Raw genomic sequence first — 19,481 nt, 5'->3', positions numbered from 1 at the left:
TATGTTAAACAATGTATCAGTTTTGGAGAATTTGCATCTTTACTATATTGAGCCTTCCAATCCAGGAACACATGGTATGTCTCTGTTAGATCTTCACTGATTTCTTTCATCAGCATTTTGTACAAGTCCTGAACATGTTTTGTTAGATTTATACTTACTTGTTTCATTTTTTTTCAGGTACTGTAAATGATATTGTATTTTAAATTTCAATTTCCACATATTCACCACTAGTATGTAAAGATACAATAGGTTTGTATGTGTTTATCTTACATCCTGTAACCTTTTTCAACTCACTTATTAGTTCAAGGTTTTGTGGGGTTTTTTGTTCTTGTTTTTAGATTCCTTATTTTCGATATAGATGTTCTTGTCATGTACACATGTGGATATAGTTTTGTTCTTTTTTTTATTGAAGTACAGTTGATTGACAATATTATATTAGTTTTAGGTGTATAGCATAGTGGTTCAGTATTTTTATAGTTTATACTCCATTAAAAGTTATTACAAGATAATGACTATTTCCCTATATATCCTTGTTGCTTATTTATTTTATACACAGTAATCTGTATCTCTTAATACCATATTGCTATTCTACCCTCCACCCTTTCTTCACCCCATAGGTAACCACTAGTTTGTTTTCTATATCTGTGAGTATATTTTTATCTTGCTACATACATTTGTTTGTATTTTTAGATTGCATATATAAATGATATTTTACAGTATTTGTCTTTCTCTATTTGACTTATTCACTAAGCACAATATTGTCTAGGTCCATCCACATTGCTACAAATGGCAGAATTTCATTTTTTTATGGCTGAATAATGTTCCTTTATGTATATACCACGTCGTCTTTATCCATTCCTCTGTCGATGGACACTTGGGTTGCTTCCATATCTTGGCTATTGTAAATAGTGCTGCTGTGAACATTGGTTTACATGCATCGTTCCAAGTAAGTGTTTTCATATTTTCCAGATATATACCCAGGAGTGGAATTGCTGGGTTATATTTTTAGTCTTTTTAGGAACCTCTATACTGTTTTTGATACTAGTGACACAAATTTACATTCCCATAAACAGTGTACAATAACTACACCCTTCATTTCTCTGCATACTCGTCAACAATTGTTATTTGTAGACTTTTTGATGATAGCCATTCTCACAAGTGAGAATGATATCTCACTGTGGGTTTTTTTGACATATTTATTGGAGCATAATTGTTTTACAATGGTGTGTTAGTTTCTGCTGTATCACAAAGTGAATCGGCTATACATATACATATTCTCATTGTGGTTTTGGTTTGCATTTCTTTAATAGTTAGTGACGTTGAGCATCTTTCCACGTGCTTATTAGCCATCTGTATGTCTTCTTTGGAAAAATGTCTATTCAGGTCTTCTGCCCATTTTAAAAATATTTATTTATTTATTTTTTTAAATTAATTTTTATTGGAGTATAGTTGCTTTACAATGTTGTTAGTTTCTACTGTACAGCAAAATGAATCAGCTATAAATATACATATGTCCCCTCTTTTTTAGGATTACCTTCCCATTTAGGTCACCACGGTGCATTAAGTAGACTTCTCTGTGCTATACAGTATGTTCTTATTAGTTATCTATTTTATACATAGCATCAATAGTGTATAAATGTCAATCCCAATTATTCCCAACCCCCCTTTCCCCCTTGGTATCCATATGTTTTTTCTCTATGTCTGTGTTTCTGTTTCTGCTTTGCAAATGAGATCATCTATATACCATTTTTATAGATTCCACATATGTGCATTAACATACAGTATTTGTTTTTCTCTTTCTGACTTACTTCATTCTGTATGACATTTTCTAGCCCTATCCACATCTCTACAAATGACCCAATTTCGTTCCTTTTCATGGCTGAGTAATATTCTATTGTATATATATATGTACCACATCTTCTTTATCCATTCATCTGTTGATGGACATTTAGGTTGCTTCCATGTCCTGGCTGTTGTAAATAGTGCTGCAGTGAACTTTGTGGTGCATGTGACTTTTTGAATTATGGTGTTCTCTGGATATATTCCCAGAAGTGGGATTGCTGGGTCATATGGTAATTCTATTTTTAGTTTTTTAAGGAACCTCCATACTGTTCTCCATAGTGTCTGTATCAATTTACATTCCCACCAACAGTGCATGAGGGTTCCCTTTTCTCCACACCCTCTCCAGCATTTATTGTTTGTAGATTTTTTGATGACCATTCTGACTGGTATGAGGTAGTACCTGGTTGTAGTTTTGATTTGCATTTCTCTAATAATTAGTGATGTTGAGCATCTTTTCATGTGTTTGTTGGCCATCTGTATGTTTTCTTTGGAGAAATGTCTATTTAGGTCTGCCCATATTTTGATTGGGTTTTTTGTTTTTTTAATATTGAATTGTATGTGTTGTTTATATACTGTGAATATTAATCCCTTTCCGGTCATATCATTTGCAAATATTTTCTCCCATTTTGTAGGTTGTCTTTTTGTTGATAGTTTCCTTTGCTGTGCAAAGATTTTAAGTTTTTTTAGGTCCCATTTTTAAATTTTTACTTTTTTTTTGCTTTAGGAGATATATCCAAAAAAATATTGCTACAGTTTATATCATAGCATGTTCTGCCTCTGTTCTTTTCTATGAGTTTTATGGTTTCAAGTCTTACATTTAGGTCTTTAGTCCATTTTGAGCTTATTTTTGTATGTGGTGTGAGGAAATGTTCTAATCTCATTATTTTACATGTAGCTGTCCAGTTTTCCAAGTACTCTTTTTGAAGAGACTGTCTTTTCTCCATTGTATATCCTTGCCTCTTTTGTTGCACATTAATTGACATGGGTTTTCTGGGATCTCTGTTCTGTTCCATTAATCTATGTGTCTGTTTTTGTGCCAGTACCATGCTTTTTTTTTGATTACTGTAGCTTTTTAATGTAGCCTGAAGTCTGGGAAGGAGATACCCCCAGCTTTGTTATTTTTTCTCAAGATTGTTTTGGCAATTTGATGTCTTTTGTGGTTCCACATGAATTTTAGGATTATTTGTTCTAGTTCTGTGAAAATGTCATGGGTATTTTGATAGGGATTGCACTGAATATGTAGATTGCTTTGGGTAGTATAGCCATTTTAACAATATTAATTATTCCAATCAAAGAACATTGGATATCCTTCCATTTCTTTGTATCATCTTCAGTTTCCTTCGTCATTTTTTTATAGATTTCAGAGTATAGATCTTTCTTAGTTGAGTTTATTCCTAGGTATTTTATTCTTTTTGATGTGATTTTAAATGGGATTTATTTTCTTTCTCTGATACTTCATTATTAGTGTATATAAAAGTAACAGATTTCTGTATATAAATATTGTATCCTGCAACTTTGCTGAATTCATTTGTTAGTTTTCATAATTTTGGGGTGGAAACTTTAGTGTTTTCTATATAAAGTATCATATCATCTGCAAATAGTGACAGTTTTACTTCTTCCCCTCCAATTTGGATGCCTTTTACTTCTTTTCTTGTCTGATTGCTGTGGCTAGGACTTTTGATACTATGTTAAATAGAAGTGATGAGAGTGGGCATTCCTGTCTTGTTGCTGAATTTAGAGGAAATGCTTTCAACTTTTCACTGTTGAGTATGTTCTTACTTGTGGGTTTGTCATAACTGGCCTTTATTATGTTGAGATATGTTCCTTCTATACCCACTTTGACCAGATGCTTTTTCTGAATTACTGATCTTGTGATTTTTATCCTTCTTTGTGTTCATGTGGTGTGTCACATTGATTGACTTGCAAATATTGAACCATCCTTGTGTCCCTGAAATAAATCCAATTTGATCATGGTGTATGATCCTTTTTTATATTTTGTTGGATTTGGTTTGCTAATATTTTGTTGAGGGATTTTGCATCTATATTCATCAGAGATATTGACCTGTAATTTTCCCATTTTTATAGTATCTTTGTCTGGTTTTGGTGTCAGGGTAATGGTGGCCTTGTAGAATGAATTTGGAAGTGTTATGCCCTCTTCAGTTTTTTGAAATAGCTTGAGAAGGATAGTTATTCGTTCTTCTTTATATGTTTGGTAGAATTCCTCTGTGAAGCCATCCAGTCCTGGCTTTTGTTTGTGGGTAGTTTTTTAAAATTATAAATTCAATTTTACTGTTAGTGATCAGTCTGTTCAAATTGTCTTTTTTTTCTTGATTCAGTCTTGGCAGGTTGTATGCTTCTGAAAATTTGTACATTTATTTTAGGTTGTCCAATTTGTTGGACATATAACTATAGTATTTTCTATAAATTTTAGTTTCTCTGTGGTACCAGTTTTTGTTTTTCCTCTTTTCTTTCTTATTTTGCTTATTTGGATCCTCTCTCTTTTCTCTTTGATGAGCCTAGCTAAGGCTTTATCAATTTTGTTCATCTTTTCAAGAAACCAGCTCTTGGTTTCATTGATATTTTGTATTGTTTTCTTTTTCTTTTTTGGTCTCTGTTTTATTTATTTCTTCTCTGATCTTTATTATTTCCTTCTGTCTGTTGACTTTGGGCTTTGTTTGTTCTCCTTTTTCTCCTTCCTTTAGATGGTAGGTAAGGTTGTTTATTTGATTTTTTTCTTGTTTTTTTGGGGTAGGCCTGTATTGCTATAAACTTCCCTCCGAAATGCTTTTGCTGCATCCTATGGATTTTGAAAAGTTGTTTTTCCATTTTCATTTGTCTCAGGGTATTTTCTAATTTCTTCTTTGATTTCTTCATTGACCCATTGTTTTTTTAGTAGCATGTTGTTTAGTCTCCATGTGTTTGTGCTTTTCCCATTTTATTTCTGTAATTGATTTCTAATTTTATACAGTGTGGTCAGAAAAAAATGATTGATATGCTATCTTCTTAAATTTGTTGAGACTTATTTTGTGGCCTAGGACACGATCTATCCTGAAGATAGATCTTGAACTTGAAAAGAATGTGTATTCTTCTGTTTTTGGATGGAATGTCCCATAGATGTCTATTAAGTTCAACTGGTCTAATGTGTCATTTAAGACCACTGTTGCCTTTGATTTTCTGTCTGGATGATCTAGCCATTGATGTCAGTGGAATGTTAAAGTTCCCTACTGTTATTGTATGATTGCCAATTTCTCCCTTTATGTCTGTTAATATTTACTTTATATATTTAGGTGCACCTGTATTGGGTGCATGTATGTTAACAAGTGTAATGTCCTCTCACTGATCCCTTTATCATTATATAACGCCCTCTTTATCTCTTGTTATAGCCTTTGTTTTAACGTTTTTTGTTTGTATGAGTATTGCTACCCTTGCTTTCTTGTCGTTTCTGTTTGCATGAAAGATCTTTTTCCATCCCCTTACTTTCAGTCTCTGTGTATCTTAAGCTCTGAAGTGACATAGGCAGTATATAGAAGTGTCTTGTTTTTTATACAATAACCACCTTATGTCTTTTGATTGGAGTATTTAGTCCATTGATATTTAAATTAATTATTGGTAGGCATGTACTTATTGCCATTTTATTACTTGTTTTCCAGTTGTTTTTGTAGTTCTTCTCTGTTCATTTTTCCTTTTTTTTGTTTCCTTGTGGTTTGTTGATTTTCTTTAGTAGTATGCTTGTGTTCCTTTTTAGTTTCTGTGTACCTATTGCAGGGTTTGATTTGTGGTTACTGTGGGGTTCATATATATGTTGATGGATAACTATATCTACTTTTTTTTAACCTTGTAGTCACTTAAGTTCAAACGTATTCTAAGTAATGTACATTTTTTACTCTCTTCCCCCACATTTTGTGTTTTTGATGTCATATTTTACATCTTCATGCTTATCCGTTAACTGTTTATTGTAGTTGTGGTTGGTTTTATTGTAGTTATGTTTGCTTTTACAATTTTTTGTCTTTTAGTCTTTGTTCTGTGGTTGATTCTCAGTCCTTAGTATATAATTGCCTTTCCTATTGGGATTTTCCCTTTCCTATAGATTCTACTTTGAGAATACTCTTTAACATTTCTTTTATGGTAGATTTAGTATTGATGAACTCTTTTAGTTTTTCTTGTCTGAGAAGTTCTTTGTGACTCTTAGTCTAAATGATAATCCTGCTGGGTAGAGTATCCTACATTGCAGGTTTTTCCCTTTTGGTATTTTGAGTATACCATGCCACTCCTTTCTGGCCTGCAAAGCTTCTGCAGAGAAATCAGCTAATAGCCTTATGGGGGTTCCATTATATATGATCTTTTGTTTTTCTTTTGCTGCTTTTAGAATTCTCTCTTTAACTTTTGTGATTTTAATTATGATATGTATTGGTGTGAATATGTTTGGATTCATCTCGTTTGGGACCCTCTGTGCTTCATTTACCTTGATATCTGTATCCTTCTTTGGGTTTGGGGAGTTTTCAGTGATAATTTCAAGTATGTTTCTCATCCCCTTCTCTGTCTCTTCTCCTTCTGGGACCCTGTAATGTGGATGTTGGTATGCTTAGTGTTATCTCAGAGATTTCTTAAGTTGTTTTCATTTTTTTTTAATTTGTTTTTCTTCTTACTACTCTGATTGGTGATTACCATTATTCTATCTTCCAGATCACTTATGCATTCTTATGTGTCACTTAGTCTGCTATTCATTCCTTCTAGTGTTTTTTATTTCAGCTTTTGAATTATTCATTCATTAGCCTTTTTTGTATTTTCTAGTTCCTTGTTAAAGTCTTCTCTATGTATGTATATCAATTCTTTCCCCCAAATCAGTTAACATTTTTATTACCAATGCTTTGAATTCTTTATCTGATAAATTGTTTATTTTTGTTTCATTAGTTATTTTTTCAGAGGCTTTCTCTTTACTCTTTCAATTGAGAGTAGTTCCTCTGCTTTTTTATTTTGCTTAACTTCATCTCTATGAATTTAGATGAAACAGTTACCTTTCACAGTCTTGAAGGTGTTATTCTATGTGGGAGCTTCCCTTACAGATTGTGTGCACCCAGTGCCTTTGGTGAGAGAGCTTGATTTCACATGGATGCAAGTTATATCTTTCTTCAGGGTATGCTGGTAGCTCTCACCTTGGTAGGGGAAGGAGCTGGAGATGGAGGGGCTAGAGCTGGTGCCAGGTGTGCAGTGGAGCTACTCCTCTGCTCAGTGGCCATAACTGCTGTCTTGGGGGCTGGGGCCTGATCCCAAGTTGTTGGAGAAGAAGCCCTGAGTGTTGGGCCTCACCTGTCTCTGTTCACTTTAAGTGTGTTTTTCCGTCTCCCTGTACTGGGAACCTTGCCCCAACCAGGGTGGGTGGGGGTGGTCCTCAAACAAGTGGACCTAGGTGGGCTCTTGGCTTGTGTTGGACATGGACAGAGGTCTGATGTGCTGCCTGTGCAGGTGCCCATGGCCCCTCTCAGACGCAGCCTCGAGTGTGAGTCCCCTTTTTTCCTCACAGCTGATCACTGCCCCCAGCCTCTGCTGTCCCTGCCCTTTTGTGGAATAGCTATACAGGGCAGGCGGGGCCTGTGTGGCCTCAGTGTGTATCAGGACGTGAACTGTGGTGGAGAAGCTTCTGTCAGAAATCTGGACTTCTTCTTAGGTACTTTTTGAGTAAACACCAACAATGGTCACTGCTGCCCCACCCAGGCTCCACCCTGGGACCAGGTTGCCTCCCCATCCCATGGTCGAGTCATTTCCCCAGTCTTGGAGGCCCCAGATCCATTGTCGTGTTGTGACATGAAGTGAGCAGGGCTGGAGTATTTGCTTGGCTTGGGCTGGGGTGCATGGTGAGGCAGGGTCATGGGAAACCTGGCAGCTGCTGGAGCAAACTTCTCTATGCCCTGCCTCTGGGGCAAGCTTGCACATGCATGCACCTCAGGAGTGGAGTCCAGGTTTCCCACAGCCTTTCTATTAGTTGCAGTGGTCCTTCAACCAGCTAAGAGGCCTTATCTCCCCTTCAAGGAACCCTAGGACTGGGGTATCCAATCTGTGGCTCCATCTGCTCACTCCCCCAGGTGGTGTCTGCCAGTGTAATATCCCTTTTCCTCTGAGTCCCCTTCCCCAGACACAGGTCCCAACCTGGTTGCTTTTCTTGCCTTCCTCCCTGATGACGTGTGTATCTTTCTCACAGTGTTGGTTGTACAGGAGTCCTTTTGCCAGATTCTAGTTTTCATTGAGAATTGTTCCATATTTAGATGTATTTTTGCTCTGGTTGTGGGAAGAGGTGAGCTCCACGTCCTCTTACTTTGCCATCTTGATCCAAAGCCCTCTATTTCTTCCTTTTAAAGCTGTTTGCCTTTTATTTCTTTTTTATGCCTCACTGCACTGGCTAGAACTTCTAACCTTATGTTGAATAAGAGTGGGGACAGCTGATATCCTTGCCTTCTTGAGGATCTTAGGATGAAAGCATTCAGTCTTTTAAGTATGATGATAGCTTTAATTTTTTTTTTAGATTAAAAGAAGATATAGAAGTTGCCCTCCATTCCTACTTTTCTGAGTTTTTATCATGAATAGATAAGTGTTGAATTTTGTCAAAAATATGCGTTTTCTGCATCAATTGACATGATCATGTGATTTTTCTTCTGTAGCCTAGTAATATGGTGGATTACATTAATTGATTTTCAAATATCAAACTAGCCTTGCATTTCTGGAATAAACCTTTCCTGATCGTGGTGTATAATTTTTCTATGTCACTGAATTCTGTTTATTAATATTTTTGTTAGGAATACTTATGCCTATATTGATAAAGCATATGAACTTTTGATTCTGGGCATGCTGTCTCAATCTATATCTAATCACCTGAGGAATAATACTTATCCCATATCATTAACTCTTTGGTCCTCTCCCCTCCACTTTTTTCCATCACCTTCTTTTTAGAATAACAGATTCTTTGCATGTTCTTATGCATAGCCACTTAACCATTCTTCTTTTGTTGCATCTACTTTATCTGATGTTGCTTTTCTTCCTTTTACTCTAAAAGGTTTATTTTAGTATTTTTCCAAGCATAGAAAGTTTGCACTTTGATAAGAATTCTGGTATAAGTTAGTGAAAATATAATTTTCTACTATTTCACTAACAACACTAGTGATAATTAAAAACTGAATTAAGATTAATAATAGTATAGTGTACTATTTATGCTAATGATATGATGTACGTATGATAAATGACCTAGGGATTCCAAAGTTTGCAATTCCTACTTTTTTTTTTTTTTTATTAGTTTCTGCTTTATAACAAAGTGAAGCAGTCATACATATACATCTGTTCCCACATCCCCTCCCTCATGCATCTCCCTCCCTCCCACCGTCCCCATCCCACCCCTCCAGGCGGTCACAAAGCACCGAGCTGATCTCCCTGTGCTCTGCGGCTGCTTCCCACTATCTATCTACCTTACGTTTGGTAGTGTATATATGTCCATGCCTCTCTTTCCCTTTGTCACAGCTTACCCTTCCCCTTCCCCATATCCTCAAGTCCATTCTCAAGTAGGTCTGTGTCTTTATTCCCGTTTTACCCCTAGGTTCTTCATGACATTTTTTTTTTTTTTAAATTCCATATATATGTGTTAGCATACGGTATTTCTCTTTCTCTTTCTGACTTACTTCACTCTGTATGACAGACTCTAGGTCTATCCACCTCATTACAAATAGCTCAGTTTCGTTTCTTTTTATGGCTGAGTAATATTCCATTGTATATATGTGCCACATCTTCTTTATCCATTCATCCGATGATGGACACTTAGGTTGTTTCCAGCTCCGGGCTATTGTGAATAGAGCTGCAATGAACATTTTGGTACATGTCTCTTTTTGAATTATGGTTTTCTCAGGGTATATGCCTAGTAGTGGGATTGCTGGGTCATATGGTAGTTCTATTTTTAGTTTTTTAAGGAACCTCCATACTGTTCTCCATAGTGGCTGTACCAATTCACATTCCCACCAGCAGTGCAAGAGTGTTCCCTTTTCTCCACACCCTCTCTAGCATTTATTGTTTCTAGATTTCTTGATGATGGCCATTCTGACTGGTGTGAGATGATATCTCATTGTAGTTTTGATTTGCATTTCTCTAATGATTAATGATGTTGAGCATTCTTTCATGTGTTTGTTGGCAGTCTGTATATCTTCTTTGGAGAAATGCCTATTTAAGTCTTCTGCCCATTTTTGGATTGGGTTGTTTGTTTTTTTGCTATTGAGCTGCATGAGCTGTTTATAAATTTTGGAGATTAATCCTTTGTCAGTTGCTTCATTTGCAAATATTTTCTCCCATTCTGAGGGTTGTCTTTTGGTCTTGTTTATGGTTTCCTTTGCTGTGCAAAAGCTTTGAAGTTTCATTAGGTCCCATTTGTTTATCTTTGTTTTTAGTTCCATTTCTCTAGGAGGTGGGTCCAAAAGGATCTTGCTGTGATTTATGTCATAGAGTGTTCTACCTATGTTTTCCTCTAAGAGTTTGATAGTTTCTGGCCTTACATTTAGGTCTTTAATCCATTTTGAGCTTATTTTTGTGTATGGTGTTAGGAAATGATCTAATCTCATACTTTTACATGTCCCTGTCCAGTTTTCCCAGCACCACTTATTGAAGAGGCTGTCCTTTCTCCACTGTACATTCCTGCCTCCTTTATCAAAGATAAGTTGGCCATATGTGCGTGGGTTTATCTCTGGGCTTTCTATCCTGATCCACTGATCTATCTTTCTGTTTTTAATGCCAGTACCACACTGTCTTAATTACTGTAGCTTTGTAGTATAGTCTGAAGTCAGGGAGCCTGATTCCTCCAGCTCCGTTTTTCGTTCTCAAGATTGCTTTGGCTATTCGGGGTCTTTTGTTTTTCCAAACAAATTTTGAAATTTTTTGTTCTACTTCTGTGAAAAATGCCAGTGGTAGTTTGATAGGGATTGCATTGAATCTGTAGATTGCTTTGGGTAGTAGAGTCATTTTCACAATATTGATTCTTCCAATCCAGGAGCATGGTATATCTCTCCATCTATTTATATCATCTTTAATTTCTTTCATCAGTGTCTTATAATTTTCTGCATACAGGTCTTTTGTCTCCTTAGGTAGGTTTATTCCTAGATATTTTATTCTTTTTGTTGCAATGGTAAATGGGAGTGTTTTCTTGATTTCATTTTCAGATTTTTCATCATTAGTGTACAGGAATGCCAGAGATTTCTGTGCATTAATTTTGTATCCTGCTACTTTACCAAATTCATTGATTAGCTCTAGTAGTTTTTCGGTAGCATCTTTAGGATTCTCTATGTATAGTATCATGTCATCTGCAAACAGTGACAGCTTTACTTCTTCTTTTCCAATTTGGATTCCTTTTATTTCCTTTTCTTCTCTGATTGCTGTGGCTAAAACTTCCAAAACTAGGTTGAATAAGAGTGGTGAGAGTGGGCAGCCTTGTCTTGTTCCTGATCTTAGTGGAAATGGTTTCAGTTTTTCACCATTGAGGACAATGTTGGCTGTGGGTTTGTCATATATGGCCTTTATTATGTTGAGGAAAGTTCCCTCTATGCCTACTTTCTGGAGGGTTTTTATCATAAATGGGTGTTGAATTTTGTCGAAAGCTTTCTCTGCATCTATTGAGATGATCATATGGTTTTTCTCCTTCAACTTGTTAATATGGTGTATCACATTGATTGATTTGCGTATATTGAAGAATCCTTGCATTCCTGGAATAAACCCCACTTGATCATGGTGTATGATCCTTTTAATGTGCTGTTGGATTCTGTTTGCTAGTATTTTGTTGAGGATTTTTGCATCTATGTTCATCAGTGATATTGGCCTGTAGTTTTCTTTCTTTGTGACATCCTTGCCTGGTTTTGGTATCAAGGTGATGGTGGCCTCGTAGAATGAGTTTGGGAGTGTTCCTTCCTCTGATATTGTTTGGAAGAGTTTGAGAAGGATGGGTGTTAGCTCTTCTCTAAATGTTTGACAGAATTCGCCTGTGAAGCCATCTGGTCCTGGGCTTTTGTTTGATGGAAGAATTTTAATCACAGTTTCAATTTCAGTGCTTGTGATTGGTCTATTCATATTTTCTATTTCTTCCTGAGTCAGTCTTGGTAGGTTGTGCATTTCTAAGAATTTGTCCATTTCTTCCAGGTTGTCCATTTTATTGGCATAGAGTTGCTTATAGTAATCTCTCATGATCTTTTGTATTTCTGCAGTGTCAGTTGTTACTTCTCCTTTTTCATTTCTAATTCTACTGATTTGAGTCTTCTCCCTTCTTTTCTTGATGAGTCTGGCTAATGGTTTGTCAATTTTGTTTATCTTCTCAAAGAACCAGCTTTTAGTTTGGTTGATCTTTGCTATCGTTTCCTTCATTTCTTTTTCATTTATTTCTGATCTGATCTTTATGATTTCTTTCCTTCTGCTAACTTTGGGGGTTTTTTGTTCTTCTTTCTCTAATTGCTTTAGGTGCAGGGTCAGGTTGTTTACTCGAAATGTTTCCTGTTTCTTAAGGTGGGATTGTATTGCTATAAACTTCCCCCTTAGAACTGCTTTTGCTGCGTCCCATAGATTTTGGGTCGTCGTGTCTCCATTGTCATTTGTTTCTAAGTATTTCTTAATTTCCTCTTTGATTTCTTCAGTGATCACTTCATTATTGAGTAGTGTATTGTTTAGCCTCCATGTGTTTGTATTTTTTACAGATCTTTTCCTGTAATTGATGTCTAGTCTCATAGCATTGTGGTCGGAAAAGATACTTGATACAATTTCAATTTTCTTAAATTTACCAAGGCTTGATTTGTGACCCAAGATATGATCTATCCTGGAGAATGTTCCATGAGCACTTGAGAAAAATGTGTATTCTGTTGTTTTTGGGTGGAATGTCCTATAAATATCAATTAAGTCCATCTTGTTTAATGTATCATTTAAAGCTTGTGTTTCCTTATTTATTTTCATTTTGGATGATCTGTCCATTGGTGAAAGTGGGGTGTTAAAGTCCCCTACTATGATTGTGTTACTGTCGATTTCCCCTTTTATGGCTGTTAGTATTTGCCTTATGTATTGAGGTGCTCCTATGTTGGGTGCATAAATATTTACAATTGTTATATCTTCTTCTTGGATCGATCCCTTTATCATTATGTAGTGTCCTTCTTTGTCTCTTCTAATAGTCTTTATTTTAAAGTCTATTTTGTCTGATATAAGAATTGCTACTCCAGCTTTCTTTTGATTTCCATTTGCATGGAATATCTTTTTCCATCCCCTTACTTTCAATCTGTATGTGTCTCTAGGTCTGAAGTGGGTCTCTTGTAGACAGCATATATATGGGTCTTGTTTTTGTATCCATTCAGCCACTCTGTGTCTTTTGGTGGGAGCATTTAGTCCATTTACATTTAAGGTAATTATTGATATGTATGTTCCTATTCCCATTTCCTTAATGGCTTTGGGTTCGTTATTGTAGGTATAGTCCTTCTGTTGTGTTTCTTGCCTAGAGAAGTTCCTTTAGCATTTGTTGTAAAGCTGGTTTGGTGGTGCTGAACTCTCTCAGCTTTTGCTTGTCTGTAAAGGTTTTAATTTCTCCATCAATTCTGAATGAGATCCTTGCTGGGTAGAGTAATCTTGGTTGCAGGTTTCTCTCCTTCATCACTTTAATTATGTCCTGCCACTCCCTTCTGGCTTGTAGAGTTTCTGCTGAGAGATCAGCTGTTAACCTGATGGGGATTCCCTTGTGTGTCATTTGTTGTTTTTCCCTTGCTGCTTTTAATATGATTTCTTTGTGTTTAATTTTTGACAGTTTGATTAATATGTGTCTTGGCGTATTTCTTCTTGGATTTATTCTGTATGGGACTCTCTGTGCCTCCTGGACTTGATTAACTATTTCCTTTCCCATATTAGGGAAGTTTTCAACTATAATCTCTTCAAATATTTTCTCAGTCCCTTTCTTTTTCTCTTCTTCTTCTGGAACCCCTATAATTCGAATGTTGGTGCGTTTAATGTTGTCCCAGAGGTCTCTGAGACTGTCCTCTGTTCTTTTCATTCTTTTTTCTTTATTTTTCTCTGCATCAGTTATTTCCACTATTTTATCTTCCACCTCACTTATCCGTTCTTCTGCCTCAGTTATTCTGCTATTGATCCCATCTAGAGTATTTTTCATTTCATTTATTGTGTTTTTAATCAATGCTTGATTCATCTTTAGTTCTTCTAGGTCCTTGTTAACTGTTTCTTGCATATTGTCTATTCTATTTCCAAGATTTTGGATCTGGGAGATAGAATCTTGGATTAGCTTTACTATCATTATTCTGAATTCTTTTTCAGGTAGACTGCCTATTACCTCTTCATTTGTTAGGTCTGGTAGGTTTTTATCTTGCTCCTTCACCTGCTGTGTGTTTTTCTGCTTTCTCATTTTGCTTATGTTACTGTGTTTGGGGTCTCCTTTTTGCAGGCTGCAGATTCGTAGTTCCCGTTGTTTTTGGTGTCTGTCCCCCGTGGCTAAGGTTGTTTCAGTAGGTTGTGTAGGCTTCCTGGTGGGGGGGACTAATGCCTGTGTTCTGGTGGTTGAAGCTCGATCTTGTCTTTCTGGTGGACAGGTCCACGTCTGGTGGTGTGTTTTGGGGTGCCTGTGGCCTTATTATGTTTTTAGGTATCCTCTCTGCTAATGGGTGGGGTTGTGTTCCTGCCTTGCTAGTTGCTTGGCATAGGGTGACCAGCACTGTAGCTTGCTGGTCGTTGACTGAAGCTGGGTGCTGGTGTTGAGATGGAGATCCCTGGGAGATTTTCGCTGCTTGATATTATGTGGAGCTGGGAGGTCTCTTGTGGACCCGTGTCCTGAAGTTGGCTCTCCCACTTCAGAGGCACAGCACTAACTCCTGGCTGCAGCACCAAGAGCCTTTCATCCACCCGGCTCAGAATAACAGTGAGAAAAAGTAGAAAGAAATAATTAGTAGAAGAAAGAAAGAGAGATTGAAAGAAAGGAAGAAGGGAAGGAAGGAAGGAAGGAAGGAGAAAGAGAGAAAGGAGGGAGGGAGGAAGGATGGAAAGAAAGGAAAGAAAGGAGGGAGGGAGGGAGGAATGAAAGCAAAAGGAAGAGTGAATGGAAGAAGAGAGGGAGGGAGGGAGGAAGGAAAGAAAGAAAGAAAGACAGGAGGGAGGGAGGGAGGGAGGAAGGAAAGAAAAAGAAAGTGGAAAGAAGAAGGGTGGGAGGGAGGGAGGGATGGAGAAAAGAAAAAGAAAGAAGGAAAGGAGGAGCGGAGGGAGGGAGGAAGGGAAGGTAGGAAAAAAAGAAAGAGCAGGTAAAGTAAAATAGAATAAAGTATGAAATATAGTAGCGTTATTAAAATTAAAAAGTAATTATTGAAAAAAAACACGGACCGAAAGAACCCTGGGACATATGGTGGAAGCAAAGCTATACAGAGAGAATCTTACACAGAAGATTACACATACACATTCACAAAAAGAGAGCAGGGGGAAAAATCAAAAATCTTGCTCTCCAAGTCCACCTCCTCGATTTGGGATAATTCGTTGTAAAAAGAGGAAAAGGGCGAAAAGTCTGAAATCTTGCTAAGTCCACCTCCTTAATTTGGGATAATTCGTTGTAAAAAGAGGAAAAAAAAGGGGGGGAAAGTCTTAAATCTTGTCCTCAAGGTCCACTTCCTCAATTTGGGATGATTCGCTGTCCATTCATGCACTCCACAGACGCAGGGCACATCAAATGGACCGTGGAGCTTTAATCCGCTGCCTCGGAGGCTGCACAGAGAGATTTCCCTGTCTCTGCTCTCACAGCTCCCGGGTCTCAGCCTTGGACCTGGCCCCGCCTCTGCGCGTAGGTCGCCGGAGGGCGTCCGTTCTTCGCTCAGACAGGACGGGTTTAAAGGAGCCGCTGATTCGGGGGCTCTGGCTCACTCAGGCAGAGGGGAGGGAGGGGAATGCCCTCTCCTCGCGCACCAGGCAACAAAAGGGAAAAAAGTCTCTTGCCTCTCCGGTAGCTCCAGACCCTTTCCCCGGACTCCCTCCGGGCTAGCACTAACCCCTTCAGGGTCTCTTCCTGCCGCCAGCCCCAGACCTCTCCCTGCGCTCCGACTGAAAGCCGATACCCGAGCCTCAGCTCCCAGCCCCGCCCGCCCTGGCGGCCGAGCAGACAAGCCTCTCGGGCTGGTGTGTGCCTGAGGGCACCGATCCTCCGTGCCAAAATCTCTCTGCTTTGCCCTCCACACCCCTGTTGCTGTGCTCTCCTCCGCTACTCCGAAGCTTTCCCCCTCCGCCACCTGCAGTCTCCGCCCTCGAAGGGGCTTGTAGTGTGTAGAAACCTTCCCTCCTTCACGGCTCCCTCCCACTGGTGCAGGTCCCGTCCATATCCTATTGTCTCTGTTTATTCTTTTTTTCTTTTGACCTACCCAGGTATGTGGGGAGTTTCTTGCCTTTTGGGGGGTCTGAGGTCTTCTGTCAGCGTTCAGTAGGTGTTCTGTTGGAGTTGTTCCACGTGTAGATGAATATCTGATGTATCTGTGGGGAGGAAGGTGATCTCCGCGTCTTACTCTTCCGCCATCTTCCTCCGGCTCCCCTACTTTAAAATAGGAAAATTTAGAAAAAATTGTTGGTAAGGGAAATAGAAGCCAATCACAAGTAATCTGTATCCCTATATATTATGGAATTATTTGGTTATGAAAACAATAAATGGAAAAATGCACATATGTATGCACATATAAATATAGATTAATGTGCATTTACATATGTACACACATATATATATAGATGCATATATCATACATAAATACATACATATATACTATAAGGCACAAATGAAATATCACCTGTCTCCTCATAATGATTAATGATAACTAATATTCATTTGATACCCTGTGATAATTTACTTATCATGTAATCATTACAACAAACCTATAATTAGGTACTGTTATAATTCTCTTTTTTAGAGGTGACAGAATTGATAACTACTGTGTAGTTGAACCAATGATTGAACTGAGACAACTGGCTCCAGAGCCTCTGATCTTTTTTTTTTTTTTTGTGGTACGCGGGCCTCTTACTGTTGTGGCCTCTCCCGTTGCGGAGCACAGGCTCCGGAGGCACAGGCTTAGCGGCCATGGCTCATGGGCCTAGCCACTCCACGGCATGTGGGATCTTCCCGGACCGGGACACGAACCTGTATCCCCTGCATCAGCAGGTGGACTCTCAACCACTGCACCACCAAGGAAGCCCTGGAGCCTCTGATCTTAACCAGTCTCTTTTAATATCCAGTTGATTCATTCATTCAGTATTTATTGAGCATCTGTTATGCACCTGGTATTGAAAAAGATGAGGATATAAGGATGAATTAGCAGGATGTGTTCCACGCTTTCAGGAAACCAACAGCCTAGTGGTGATACAGAAATAAAATAATAGTCTCCCAAATTAATAATGACAAATGGGTATAGAAATGAAAGAAATGTACAGGGTACTTAAGAAAGAGGACTAACTTTGAAACTAAAGGAGGGGAGATGATATGGAAAGCCTCTTTATGTTAGGGGCCTAAAGGGTAGGTAGATTTTAACCAGGCAAAGAAAGGTGGAGATGAAAAAACACTTTTCAGAAAAACGTAATTTTTTAATGCAGATACCCTGCAGTGAGAAAGACCTCAGTCCCTAAGAAGAGCTAAAAGAAGGCCAGAGTAACTTGTCTTGAGATTTCAGGGAATAGTAGTGTGTGATAATGCAGAGCAGGGATTATACTAGGCATCGAAGCACTTACCAACAATTTGGAATATTAAGTAAAATGCAGTAGGTACAGGATTGCAGGGGGTCAAGAATGAAGTGTGGGGGCTTCCCTGGTGGCACAGTGGTTGAGAGTCTGCCTGCCGATGCAGGGGACACGGGTTCGTGCCCCGTTCCGGGAAGATCCCACATGCCGCGGAGCGGCTAGGCCCGTGAGCCATGGCCGCTAAGCCTGTGCGTCCGGAGCCTGTGCTCTGCAACGGGAGAGGCCACAACAGTGAGAGGTCCGTGTACCACAAAAAAAAAAAAAAAAAAAAGAATGAAGGGTGGACAACTGCAAAATCCTTGTAGGTGGTTTGTATAGTGAAAAAGCAGGACTAAATGACTTGTATGATTGTTCATTTGAGCTAAAGGAAAATTCCTAAGTGTTTTATTCTAGAAATCTCCAAGCATCCAAGGGCTTTTCCTTTTCTTACAATACCTTGATTTAATCTTTGTAATGCTAGTAACTCAAAGGAAAAGCTCGTATTTGATTTATAATCCAATGAGAAATACAGCCCTTACATATGTGCCTGACTTAATGACTCCTGCTGAGGTTGAATTGTGAGATGTTATCCATCTCCTCTCTGAAATATGAATTCTAGTTTAGTGGAATTCGTTGCCCTTAGGGAGTTGGTAATATCACTTTTTGGTATGACTTTTTTTATTAAAGCCCATCGATAATATATTTTAAAGTGGAAAGCAATAGAATGCACACTATTTATATATTTTCAGCTAGCTAGATGGAATTACATGCTAACCTTTTACTCTTGTCATAAAAGTTATCAAACGTTCATAAATTAGCTTACAAAATGTATAGGCTTTTTAAAAGTTAAAACAAAATATTGATATGTATTTGTATTTTTACATGCTTATATATAGTATATATTTTGAAAGTATATTTTTATTAAGAATTTTGTTCAAGTTTAGCTGTTGTTTAAAAAAACATGATATTTTATATCGAATACCACCTTTCCCTCTGAAAGGTGATAGACAAAATAAAATGGTTGACAAATATAATCTATTTTATGTTTCTCAAATACTTTTATATTGCATTTGCCTTTTTATCTTTGATAGGCAATTCTAAAATCCATAATTTAAAACAGTTTATCTATGAAAAAAAGCCAGGAATATTTTGAAAATCAGAAAATATACCATACCTTAATGGCATAAAATACAAAGCAACTTCATCTTTCGTGGCAATTTAATTAGTTCGATTAAGCATGCCACAACTAAAAGATCCCACCTGCTGCAACTGAAGATCCTGCATGCCTCAACTAAGACCCGGCACAGCTAAATAAATAAATATTTTTTAAAAAAAGAAAGAAAATGGTGTCTTACATACAGATGGCCAGTAGGCAGATGAAAAGATGCTCAACATCACTAATTATTAGAGAAAGGCAAATCAAAACTGCAGTGAGGTATCACCTCACACTGGTCAGAATGACCACCATTAAAATGTCTACAAATAACAAATGCTAGAGAGAGTGTGGAGAAAACGGAACCGTCCCACACTGTTGGTGAGAATGTAAATTGGTACAGACACTGTGGAAAACAGTATGGAGATTCCTTAAAAAACTAAAAATAGAGTTGGCATATGATCCGGGAATCCCGCTCCTGGGCATGTATCTGGAGAAAACTCTAATTCAAAAAGATACGTGCGTCCCAGTGTTCATTGCAGCACTGTTTACAATAACCAAGGCACAGAGGCAACCTAAATGTCTATTGACAGATGAATGGATAAAGATGTGATATATATACACCGTGGAATACTACTCAGCCATAAAAAGGAATGAAATAATGTCATTTCAGCAACATGGATAGATGTAGAGATTATCATACTAAGTGAAGTAAGTCAAGAAGAGAAACACAAATATCATCTGATATCACTTATATGTAGAATCT

The 19,481-nt window shown here is 37.8% G+C and overlaps 1 protein-coding gene across 1 annotated transcript in view; it reads left to right on the top strand.

Annotated features, from left to right (window-relative positions):
• CTNNA3 (catenin alpha 3) overlaps nucleotides 1–19,481 on the top strand; it is a gene marked incomplete at both ends in the record, with an annotated part of 1,638,358 nt that overhangs the window by 452,321 nt on the left and 1,166,556 nt on the right.

The sequence above is a fragment of the Hyperoodon ampullatus genome (assembly GCF_949752795.1).
Source record: "Hyperoodon ampullatus genome assembly, chromosome: 1".
Taxonomy (NCBI): Eukaryota; Metazoa; Chordata; class Mammalia; order Artiodactyla; family Ziphiidae; genus Hyperoodon; species Hyperoodon ampullatus.
This window is presented reverse-complemented; position numbering and strand designations above follow the sequence as displayed.